We start from the raw sequence: 13,162 nt of genomic DNA on the forward strand, positions 1-13,162 counted from the left end.
TAGAGAAAATCCTGTCCTTGATCAAAATAATTTGTGTCTAAGAATAAACATGATCTATTTAAAGCATATACATCCAGTTCTAGCACTGCCAAAGAATGTTCTAAATCTAAAAATAGCTGTAGACTATCAACCCCCTCATTAAGCAATCATTATCCAAGTATCTTATTAGCTCTCCTTTAATATGACATCTGATAGGAATCAGAGTACTAATTCTAAGAAAAGGAATTATTTCCCTTCTAATAATTAAATAGTTCACTTAAACACCACACTCTAACATTTATTTTATGTTATATGAAAAAACCTCAAGACTAGCAAAAGAGCTTGGCTTTTACATAACTGAATTAATTTTGAGACACAGCAAAAAGCCCCATCATCTAGCAAAACTGCTGAATAACCAAGCTTAATCTCAACCTACAACTTCTACTTTCACCCAGTATTTACAGTTACAGTTTTCAACAAAGGACTACATAATCTCATCTGCATAATTACACAGTTGCTACAACTATTTTATGATCAATTTTAAATATCTATTTTAGCCAATTTTAGGGAAATCAAATGTAATTATTCCTATGTATTAAAATCAACAACTGGCACAAAATTACCTCTAAATTTCTACTGCATTAAATGGGAAACTTATACAAATTCAATTCATTATTAAAATTGACTTTCATTCTTAAGGTTGCTTGTAAAAGTGGCTATTGTAACTTGGTAACAGCTATAGTAACAACTGCAGTAAATGTACTGTACAAACTATATACACAAGCACAAAAATACCCCCCCCCCAAAAACCTTCCTGGATGTCAACAAAGCATCATTTTCCACTTGAATTGCCAAAAGTCCTATAGTCTAGTTTATTTTCCTGCCGTCTTCCTCCCACAATTTAATACCATACCAAATAAAAGCCTGGGGAGCTGCTCCTACACCAGTTTACTTGATTGTGGACAGAGGCCAAAATTCTGGTGCAGGATTGGCATGCATAATTTTGGCACCCAGCTACCACCAAAACAGTAGTGACAAAGTAAAATACTGTCCTGTTGTGGAATGCAAAATTTACACACCCACCAACACTTCCTCTTCTTTCAAACAAGCCAAAAAAATCATCATCATCATCATCATCATCATCATCCCAACTTGGACTGGGGAGGTCTTCCAGATATAAACAAAACAAGAGTCAGATAAAAAAAAATCTAGCCATTTTCATGTACATGAGCTGATAGTAAATGTAATTCAACCAACTCAATTTGTTTTATATATAACTTCCATTTTGTGCTTTTTGAAGATAAATATCAAACAGGATTCTCATCTGAGATTTTGAGTAGCATCTAACTGTATTTTAGCACTTTTTTCAAAGAATTAAGCAATCAGTAAAGTGTGACATTGTAATTTACATTCAAAAAATATTTCAGCGTTTACACTACCTGCTGAAATAAATTCTACTTTATTTTTGTGGTCAGAGAAACTATCCCAACACATGACCTTACTGGTTTACCAGCTTGAGGAACAAAAGGGGTATTTAAGCAAACCAAGGTACAGGAACATTTAGTTTAGAGCTAAATTGAGAGCACAGATATTTTTAGCTAAAATGTGTTTTTCTGGCCAAAAAGAACATCTCTGTCTTCCTTCAAATTTTTTCAAAGAAAAAAGCCATTTCCAAGTCTTGCTTTTTCCTAGACTCCAGCAGCTTTGGTTCTCATAACTGACTATAAGGAATATATGAAATGCCTCCATTTTCCTGAGTTAATTTCTGGTCATCCTTTTGGAGGATCGTTATGACCCCACTATTCTGACCCCAGTATACTTGAGCCAGTATTTTAAACAAATGTATGCAAAAATGAATGGATTTTCATAAAGAAAGCATTTCTGGAGATTTCACTAAGCCAGCTGTATTCCTGGTTCGACTTTCTAAGCAATGCTGTAAAAGTTTTCCAAATGTTTTCCATTTCACCTGGTCTTGATATTACTTCATGTATAGTTCATATACTTTCCCTGGTTAGGTTACATACAAGGATTTGATTCATCAACCTATTTTTTGTAGGTATCAAATTTTACTCGGTCACTATGAGATTTCTTTTGTGGTCATTATTTTTCTGAACAGAACTTTCCTAAGTCTTATTTTGTCTAGAATACTGGTTCTCCCTAGATCTTAAGTCCAGAACAGATTAGGCCATGTGCAGTTTTACCTGTTTGCTTTATCCTGAATTATTTGTATCCAGACCATCAAGAGTTGAAAAAAGGACTGACAGCTTGTATTTACTTCTTAACTAAATCACAACTGTCAAAAATGTAGCAAGAGGGAGAACATGAAGAGGTAGAGGAGAGGGTAGTTACCCGGCAAGAACAGGGAGCGTCAGAGAACACCATGAAGAAAACATCAAGTCTAAACATCCTGCTTGGTTCCTCTCTTTTTCTATGTCGGCACTACACGGACTCCACAGCTGCCTCAAAATGAAAGAATTCTCTACAATTCACGACTGAATTCATGAACGATTTCCTTTATAACCGGGCAGTGGGGGTGAGAGGGGGCTGATGAAGCCCCTAACTTTCCCCCAGCAGTCACCAAGGCTATCTGCAGAGCCTTGGGGCAAGTGCAGTTTTGGAGAGAAGATGCAGATTTCCCAAAATTGCATGGAGAGCAAAGATGTCTATGGCTGGGACCTCTCCTTAGGATAAGAAGGGACTTCGGTTTGTTGTTGTTGTTGTTGTTTTTAGAATAACTGAATTATACAAGCATGCCTTCAACTATGTGGTTAGGCAATTTCAGAAAATAAGCAGTTGCCAAAACACTATGAATTACGCATGGACAGAGCGAGTAGGGGTAGGCGAGGGGCCAGCTGCGGGCTAGGGGTGCACGAACGACTTCAGTGGCAATTTCTGTTTCTTCGTTCCCGAAGTTCGCGTACTCGTGGCGGTCGTACGCTCTATGCATTCTGGCACAAGGAGAATCCCGCACTTGGCAAATCTTTCGGAGGGTAACTAAGCACCAGGCAGCCCAACGGGATCGTGGCAGCAAACAATAAAAGTGGAAACAGGTAGAGACTGCCCACCGACGGACCGGCTCGAACGTCCAGGCCGCTGTCTCCCGGCGGGTGGGGGAGAGGGCAGTGCCCGCGGGGGCCGGGGCACGCTGCCCACCCCTCGCCCCGCTGCGTCCCCGGCCCGGCCGCCCTGACAGCTCGGCCGCCACGTGAGCTGTCGCCGCGGCCTCCGCACCGAGCGCCGGACCAGGCCTGGCGGCCCGCCTCACCTGCCGGGTCCGCGGGTCCGCGCCGTCGTCGTCGTCGCCGCCGCCGCCGCCGCGCTCGAGAGCGAGGGCCGCGGGCCGAGAAGCCGGGCACCCGCCGTCAGCGCCTCGCCAGCGCTCCCCCCGGCAGCCCGCGGCGGCGCCGAGCGGCAGGAAGCGGCTCCGCTCAAACCGGTTTCAGCTGCTCCAGACCAAACCGCCAGGCCACCCCGCGGGGCGGGGCCGGAGGGGAGAGAGGGCGGGGCCTGACGTCACGCCGGCGCCTCCTGGCCAATCGGCGACCGCGCGCAGGGGGCGGGCCCGCGCGTTCCTGGAAAGGGCTCTCGTCGGCGGCTGGGGGCGGTAGGGCATCCCCGGGGTCTCCCCCGCCCGTGAGTGTTTTCCGCAGACCCGGAGCCCGGCTAGGTGCAGCGCCAACACCCGGACTGGGGTATTAGACGCATTCCTTGGTCCCCAAAGCCGCCTTAGGACGACCAAACGTGGAGGCCGGAGCTGCAGTTTTGAATCGCATTTTTTGCCGTTCAAAAGTGAGGGAAGATAGCAGGCTTAGTGTTTTCTGGGAACTTTCTTTCGTTACAAAACAGCAAGCACATTTGGACCAAATCTTTTAAGTCGAAAACGAAAGTTGAGTGACGTAAGATGTTGGAGAGTTTATACTTTTGCTACGCAAACTCTTACAACGCCGGCAGAATCACCTGGGAGCTGTCAAGATTGCACTCCTAGGATCTTTTCAGACCTGCCTAACCTAATTTGCATTTAACAGGACGCCCGGGTTGTTTGTATGCAAACTGAAGTTTGAAGGAACTTTTCCGAAAGCAAGACAGACCCTCACAGACCCTCTCTGCAAATGTACTTTATGATTTTGTGAAAAATCAACCATACCAAAAAAAAAAAAGTTTTTTCTCTCTTTTGAAGGTCCCAGAAAATTAATCAGCATTTACCACTTACCTAACTTCAAGTGTCACCTTCCCAGCGTCAAAGTTAATGTCTGGTTAACCTCTAATATAAAATTACGTTATCAATATTTCATTTAAGTGAGATCCCGAAAATTAAAAAGCCACCTTTTTAGTGGGTGTCAAAGAACTCTTGCAGTAAGAGATAGCTCCCAATTGCGAATTGGTTGAAATGGGCCTACTAAAAAAAGCATTTGTATTAGATAAACACTAGATTTAGAAAGAGTTTCTAGTTTTATAAATCAAAGCACTCACAACCACTCACGACTCACAACTTGATATTTCAGCTTGGATGAGATCCCACAGCATTTCTGACAATGTCACCCATTCCGTTACTAAATAATTATTAAGTGCATGCTTTGTGCCAGGCATAGGATGCAATGGTTTTTTGATGGCACTCCTTTTAATCCCAAATTTCTTAAAGAATTAAAATTTCCTCCCAATTATGTACCATTATCTGCTCAAGCCTGCTATTGTACATTTCCTAATAGCTTGGAGTTTCATTTCACTGTTGTTAGTCATACTTCAGTGATGGATTTCTTCCCTTCCAGTTTGCTTCCCTTAAATATTTATAATAGATCTTTATTTTCCTGTGATCACCACTTAGTCAAGCCATTATTTGTCTGATGTTCATAGTTCAAGTTGATGGTCCAAATCCATGTTCTTTCCTTAAATCCTATTGAAATTATAGAAGAATTATACATATTTGAAAGATGTCATCAGTGGGTTGGAAGCTGAGGAACTTCTTCAAGATTTAAAATGAACCAGTAGCATTAGATGATAGGAAGAATAAAGAGAACAGAGAAACATGGACCCATACAGGGGAAGAAGATACCCCGGGAAATGCCATTTTACAAAACTTTGCTTAGAAACTCTTTAATAGTGCAACATACAGATAAGTGGCTGCCTTCAGCTCAGGTCACGATTCTGGAGTCCCAGGATCCAGTCCCACATCAGGCTCCGCACTCAGCAGGGAGTCTGCTTCTTCTTCTGATCCTACCCCCTCATGCTCTCTCTCTCTCTCTTAAATAAATAAAATCTTCAAAAAAATTAGTGCAACATATTTAGATTACAACTTATATGAGATATTGAGATACTGAAATAGAATATAGAGAATATATTCTTTCCTCCTGTCACTTCTGTGGAATGTTACAATTTTTCAAAAACATGGTTAATGCGGTTAATTAACTCGTAATTTCCAGAGGGGCTCCATATGTATTGAATTTTACAAAAGATTAACATCTTATTTGATTACATAATGAAATAGGTTATCTCATTTGCCTAAAATCAACACGGCATGATCTCACTTTATACCTTAATTTTTTGGAAGGTGGTAATGTCCCCAGCTAGACTCCAAGATCTGATCTATACAGCCTACCTGCTTGTACTTGTTGTCATCTTATATTTTCCCTTAAGTTCTTCCTTCCAGCTTTCCTCTCAACTCAGGCAAATGAAAACCTGAGACCATGCCTTAGGTGATAGCAACCGCCTTAACAAGACTTCCCTGGCCCAGAACACTCAGACCCTTTAAGCTAAATCCCAACTTTACCCTGTGCAGAGGTACCATAAAGTGATTGATGGAATGACCTACCATTACTTTTACCTCATTATAATATTAAAATGTCTGGCCAAGGAGGAGCCTCAGCCCCATTTACAGGACATAACAATGTGTCTATAGGCATGTTTCTTTAAGGCCCAAATTCTACCTTATGCCTGACCGTATACATGCTGACAAGGCGTCCCTATCTAAATATTTATCCTAACCCTAAACATAAGGTACCCATTCACCCATTCTTAGGGAGTCATGACTTTGGAAGCTGTCCTATATCATCTCCTTATTTGCTGCAAATGAAGTTTTTTTTTTTTTCTTTGTGTAACAACTCACGTGGTGTAGTTTCTGTGGGTCAGCAAGAAACAAACTAACACTAGCTTGGTTACAATAATAATATCGATGGAAAAGCTCCATATTTCGAGGCTAGACCTAGACTTGAATTCTGCCCCTCCCCATCTCTGACATTTTGAGTATAAATAATCGTTTTTCATAATGGGGACATCTTCAATTTGATTTTGACTAAAGTAAGTTTTCATCTATAAATAAGGTATCTGTGGGTACCATTGTGGGTCACTAACCAGCCCCACAGAGGTGTTAGCTCAAATTTTCATATTTAGAGTAATAGGATACTATCTGTAAATGACCAATACATTGGTAAAACCAGATATGATGAAACAGTCTCTGAAGAAAATGACCACGTGTAACATAAACATAACTACAACTCCGGAAGGCATCTGTCTTATGGGCTCTAGGAATGAAGACGTTGTAAACCTAAGAAGTACGAGTTATGTCAGAAAATGCTGAACTGAGCCATTTTGTTTTTAGCCTTTTCCACTTATTATTTTTTGTCTTTCCAAATGCCTCTCAGTCTCGTGCTTTCTGCATTAAAATGGACTCCCCAAGGGAATTCCCATTACGGCTCAAATTGTTCAACAGCGACTGGCTACCATTTTATCATTTTAGTGAAACTATTGATGACTGTCCACAGAATGAGCTGTTGTCCTCTGGGCATATCCTTACTTTGAACAAAAGGACTCTAACAGCACCACTACCACACAGCGGCCTCCAAATCCCAGCTGCTCCCTCCCGGCTGGCAGAGCGCCAGGGAGCCGGGAGTGAAGTCAGGAAGGCAGAGGTTCTTGGCAATAGTGGTGCATTTATTATGGGAATGATTTAGATGGGAGAGATTAGAGGCAATGATTCTGCTCTCTGTTGTACTCCCAACTTGTTGGCTTACGCCGTACCATTGTTATTTTTCCTATAAAACAAAAATGAGAGTGAGAACTAACACTTGATTGCCTTTATCTGTTATGTCTCTACTTTGTCCTCCTATCATTAGGCTCTCAAGGGCAAGGACTCTGTATTATTGATCTGCACATCCCAGCACAGAGCAGGTATAAACATGCTTATAGAAATTACTGAAAATTTCAGGGAAAAGTATGAAGCAAGTGTGTCAATTCCAGATGTGAACATTTAATACTAAGCAATGTTGTGTCTACCCACTGGGGAAGCAGGGATTCATGCTATGGGTTCCGTGGTATGGCTTCCCCTTGCACTCACATCACTTCGTCTTAGGAGAGTACTGCTCTGGCTATCAACACTGACATTGAGTTAGATGACATTCTAACCCGCAGTCATGGATGTGTGGCTCACATATCAGTGTTGTTGTTTTAAATTTAGTTGTGAATACACACCCTCATCCAGCAGAGACCCCGCCACTCCCTGTTACTCATCCATTGTCCTAATCATACATTTCGCTTGTCCTTCCTGGCCCAGATAGGCCTCTGAGTTTGGATTCCAAGGCAACAGAACAAACTGATTATCCTAATCCAGCTACGCTAAAGAGAACCTTGTCTTCCTTTCATGAAAATAAGTGTATGCTGTGGCTACGCTTCTTATTGCATTTCCTCCTGAAAAGGCAATTGTAAGCCCCAACCCAAGAGGCACGAAGAGAGGGTGAGAATCATCCAAATCACTTGGGATTCATCCACCTTATACAATCAATTAATGTGACTATACATAAAAATGCTAATCCCTCAAAAATTAAAATAATCAAAATATTTTCCTAAAGAAGAGGAAAAAGACACCAAGGACCTATGAAAGTGATGGCAGTTAGAATTTGGGGGCCATCTTTTTTTCTGAAGATCTAACTACTAAGCTGGGTTTTTAAAATCTGATTAAGAGGGGCGCCTGTGTGGCTCAGCAGGTTAAGCCTCTGCCTTTAGCTTAGGTCATAATCTCAGAGTTCTGGGATCAAGCCCCATATCAGATTCTCTATGCAGGAGGGAGCCTGCTTCCCCCTCTCTCAGCCTGCCTCTCTGTCTACTTGTGATCTCTCTCTCTGTCAAATAAATAAATAAAATCTTATAAAAAATTTAAAAAATCTGATTAAGTGACCTTCCTTTATTTAATACAGACTTCATATCTATGATTCATGGTTAGAGGACTAAATTCTAGCATGTGTAGTCAACCAAAGTCCATCAGAAAAGGAAATCATCTCCCTGATGATTTTCTTACCCAGCTAACAGCAGAAATGAGCATTGATAAATTCAACTATTTGGCTTTAGAGATGTTTACTGTACTGAGTCTGGGGAAAGAAGACAGATATTATAGTTTATTATAGAAAAATTCTATTAAAAAAATAGCCTCTAAGCCTGAGAAAGCTTGTCATTAAAATCAGTGGTTATTTCCTTAGGTATCAGGTCAGGGCCCAGAGAAGACACTGCAGAGTCACCAAGTCACCATTCAAATCGTAGAATTATGGTCAAAGCAGCACCCATTGTGTGAGGCAAACAAAATGAGATAAAAACTCATTTTGGAAATTTTAAGGAACTCAAAGACCTAAGAATCCTGCAATAGCCAAAAATCTCTTTTTGTCCCCAAAATAGTGCTGACTTCTGACTTCACTGTGTGCTAAACTCAGCCAAACCAAGATTCCCTCCAGGATATCTATTCATCTATTTAAATATTGTTGGCATATGTTGTCTAGGTTGTATAGGCCAAGTTGTGTCAGAAACTGTATTATTATGAATCTATGGTTTTAGAAGTCTTCCCCTTTGCTTGCATGAAGTAATTCTCCAATTATATGGCCTAAATGCAAGATGGTGATGGTGATGATGATGATGATGGTGATAAGGAGGAAGTGGAAGGAAAGGAGGAGAAAGAGAACAGGGAGAGGAAGAAAATGGCTAAGAAGGAGAAAGGGAGGAGGTCAGGAGATTTATTCTCCATAGTCTGCTTCTCTGAATTAGATTCCACCACCTCCCCCAATTTATCCCTTCTCTTTTTAGTACTCCAATGGCTCTCCACCATTAGATAGTTTTTCTTTAGCTAGTTCCCACTACCTCTCCAGTTTTGTTTCTGACCCAAGCCACTTTTTTCATTCCCAGTCATTCTAAAGGATTCAGGGCCTCCTCAATCTAGATCTTTGGCATTCAAGGTTCAATGTGTGGTTTTTGAGCCAGCGGCACTGACATTCCTTGGGAGCCTATTAGAAATGCTGAATCTCGGGCCTTACCCCAGACCTGCCAATTCAAAATTTCCATTTTAACAAAAACTCTAAGGATTCGTATGAACAGAAAATTTGAGAAGATCCCTTAAAAAACCCTTCTTCACTGGCCACCCACCAACCCACCCACTTGAACCAAGGTGAAAATTATCTCCAAGAAGCAATCAAGTGATCTGATGCTCATCCTGGAAGCATTTCTTTGTAAACACCCTCCTCCCTTCTTCTTAGTTCTTCCATTATGGATGTGCCAAAACTTTCTGTGGGTAAATCTGCCTAAGTAAATGTCCCTCACAACCCGACTGAACTCTATGGAAGGTATTAGTTTCTGGTTTTCAATCTTTTCTGCCCTCCCCAACAGAGACTGTAACCTCCTTGAAGTCAAAAACCTTATTTTAGGGGCGCCTGGGTGGCTCAGTGGGTTAAGCCGCTGCCTTCGGCTCAGGTCATGATCTCAGGGTCCTGGGATCGAGTCCCTATCGGGCTGTCTGCTCAGCGGGGAGCCTGCTTCCCTCTCTCTCTCTCTGCCTGCCTCTCTATCTACTTGTGATTTCTCTCTGTCAAATAAATAAATAAAATCTATTAAAAAAAAAAAAAGAAAAAAAAAAAAACCTTATTTTATTTTTATTTTGAAGTCCCAGTGCCAAGAACAATGCCTAGAAGATGGCTTTGATGAATTCTGTTGCCTGAGGAAGTGAAAGATTGACTTTTAGAGCCCATCCTATCTTATAATTAGACTCAGCCACTTAAAGGATCATCTAATCTTTAGTAGAGTTTTAAGGGATTTCAGAATCACAAATCTTGAATCTCACATGACTATTTAAATTTGGCACAGGGTTGAGCACTAAACTCTTCTCCATCCTGTTTTCCCCATGCAAATTAGCTCCTGATCCTGTTTCCAGTACAAGAGATGCCCTGAGCCAAAATGAAGCGATCTGTCCCCCTTCTATGCCACTGTATTGCCACAACAGGCTTACATTGTGTGCGGTGCTTTGGTCTTTGAGGTTTGAGGCCAAATACAACTCTCTTCCTCCCAGGCCCCAGGAGAGTCCCATTTGACTCTGGGTCCAAAGACTTCTCCTAGCAGCCCATGGAGCAGTTAAACCCAGTCTCTAGTTCTGTGGCCTTCAACCACTTCAGTTTCCAAGAACCCTTAATAAGGAGGCAATCACGGAAATCATCTGTTTCTGTGATAAGGGTTTATAGTACCCATTGCTGGAAGGATGTGAGGAAATGAGTGCTCTGGCATGTTAATCCTTATTGAATTCATTGATAACACTTTTTTTTTTTTTTTTGGAGACTATTTGGATCACAGCTATGAAAAATTTAAGCGTGCATCGTTTTCAACCCAGGAATTGCACTTCTAGAAATGTATATTTACAGAAATACTAATACAGGCACATAAAGATATACCAAGAATATTCATGTAGCATAGTTTGAAATTGCCTAAAACAAACACCCCCCCCCAAAAAAACCAGAAACAAAACCCAAAAGTGAACAGTAAAGCAAGGTAAACATCTGGCAAGGGGAAGGGTGACAATGGATACTTAAGTGATGCTTATTTATTTGCACATGAAAGACGCAGCCACTGAAAGGATCTGATTACTCCTCATGTACCCACTTAGAAGGACATTCAACAGTCTATTTTTAAGTTTTTTAAAAAAAATGGTAGCGTGCATATGATCCCGCTTTTTAAAAAAGTATATGTTGATAGACAGATAGGTAGGTAGATACACTTATAGCAATGGATGTTGCTATCATACTTTTTAAAAGGCTGAAGAAATGCACAAAAAGGCAGTAGGGCTATAATATTGTGGCTTTTTTGCATTTTTCTCAGTTTTTCAAAGATTCGATGTGAATAAGTGTTATTTTTTTAAAAAATTTTTTTTATTTATTTGACAGAGATCACAAGTAGGCAGAGAGGCAGGCAGAGAGAGAGGAGGAAGCAGCCTCCCCGCTGAGCAGAGAGCCCAATGCAGGGCTCGATCCCAGCACCCCAGGATCACAACCCAGAGAAAGGCAGACATTTTAACCCACTGAGCCACCCAGGCATCCCTGTAAGTGTTAATTTTTTTATTGTGCCTGAGAACGATAGGAAAGATTTTTCATATATAAGCACTCTAAATTACAAGCCCATCTTCTAAATACTGAATTATGGTAACAAAGGAAACAAAAATAAAACGAGAATATAAAATTTGGGGAACAAAAGAAAAGTATCACTTCTTGTTTCCACTGAAAATCCTCAGTCAAATCAGGCAGAGAAATGCCATCTACCAAAAATAGCACATCCTTGGCATGCAAACCGCAATCGCCCCTCCTCTGTCCACAGTAAGCATTATGCACGCATAGCCCTGCAGTACCCCTCAGAGGAGAGGCCCTGCTGTCCTTTGCAACAGAGCGTACAACATAGAGAACACTTACCAATGACTGGGCTTGGAAGAAACACATTAGCTTTCCCTAATAATAATTTGTCTGACTTTGTTCTCTCCCCATCTCTCTTGTAATATTCATGGGGGGTATAATTTTTAGCCACTATGTGTTTCCATGGGTGTCCTGACTCTGGGCCTTGGCTGCATCTCCTTTCTTAGGACCCCCAATCCAGAAAAAAAAATCATAGCACACTCGAGTTGACAATGACATTATTATTCCTCTAATTTATTTTAAAAAGTCATTTGCATACATTGGTATGCAACCTAAGCGCCCATCATGATTCAGACAAAATTGCACTCAACCATTGCTCAAATACTTCATCACTGGTAAAGTATTTCATATGCTCAGTCTGCCCTATCCAATTCATGGTTCTGCAGAACCAGAATTTTGTACCAATGTTGTTCGCAGCTAATTTTTTTTTTTAATTTTTAAAGATTTTATTTATTTATTTGACAGACAGAGATCACAAGCAGGCAGAGAGGGAGGAGGAAGCAGACTCCCCACTGAACAGGGAGCCCAGTGCAGGGCTCGATCCCAGGACCCTGGGATCATGACCTGAGCCTAAGGCAGAGGCTTTAACCCACTGAGCCACCCAGGTGCCCCCGCAGTTAATATTTTAAATTTTCTTCTTTTTTGCCAATTGGTATTTTCTAATGTTCTACAATGAATATTTATTGCATTTGAAATAGGGAAGAACTGCATACCAGACAATGTGCTAAGAATTTTACATGCATTATTTTATTTAACCCTCCCAACCATCTTGGGATACTCATATTAGCCCACTTTTCAGCAAAGGAAACAAAGGCCCTTGAGTTGAAATAACTTGCTGAGTTCAGCTCCGCTACCTGACTTTATATGAACACCTCATTCTTTTAGGCACTCAATTTTATGGCCTATAAACCTAAGATGTCTTCGACCTCATCAAGTGTAAAGATGAAAAAGAATGTCGAATGTGAAGGAGTTCTTATGTGCAACACTCAGTCCAAAGAACACATCGTTTTAAAATTTCTCTACAGGTGTCAAGTTTAAGTATTAAAATAAATTCCTAAGCAATAGCAGGCAGGAGCTAGCTCGTGAGTGGGTTGTGCATACCTTTTCCCAACTTCAAGTTCACTGTCTTTAAGGTTGGTGACTTGAAATGAGCCACGGTGGGAGTCGGAAACCAGCACGCACTGCGGATCAGAGCTTTTCCCTCCCAAGAGTTGGTTGTTGGATATTTACCAGCACACCACAACGCCTAGATTGAAAGATAATGGATTTACTGGTTTGGCTCAAGTTCAGGTTTTATTTATGTATTTAGGGAGAATGATTCATCACTTTGCTCTGCATGTCATGAGGTCTATTTTCCCAGTGCAATGTGAAGGAATTTGAAGAATGGAAAAAAGCCCCAGAAAAAGATTTTTCCTATTTCAGCTGTTTCAATCTGATTAGAGAAACAATACACCACATACAGTATCTTTGGATGTTGATGTGGGCTTTTT

At 41.1% G+C, this 13,162-nt stretch overlaps 1 protein-coding gene across 3 annotated transcripts in view; it reads right to left on the reverse strand.

Moving 5' to 3' along the window:
• The window catches only part of GPCPD1 (glycerophosphocholine phosphodiesterase 1), a 64,642-nt gene extending 51,721 nt beyond the window's left edge, over nt 1–12,921 (reverse strand). The window contains exon 1 of one of the 3 annotated variants that reach the window (XM_044263416.1): nt 12,774–12,921. The gene's annotated coding sequence lies outside the window, so the exon portion shown is untranslated. Of the gene's footprint in view, nt 1–3,244; nt 3,314–12,773 lie in introns of those variants that run through there. The other 2 variants (XM_044263415.1, XM_044263417.1) reach the window with 2 other exon arrangements.
• Between the last annotated feature and the right edge of the window lie 241 nt (nt 12,922–13,162).

The sequence above is a fragment of the Neovison vison genome, chromosome 8 (assembly GCF_020171115.1).
Source record: "Neovison vison isolate M4711 chromosome 8, ASM_NN_V1, whole genome shotgun sequence".
In the NCBI taxonomy this organism is placed as follows: domain Eukaryota; kingdom Metazoa; phylum Chordata; class Mammalia; order Carnivora; family Mustelidae; genus Neogale; species Neogale vison.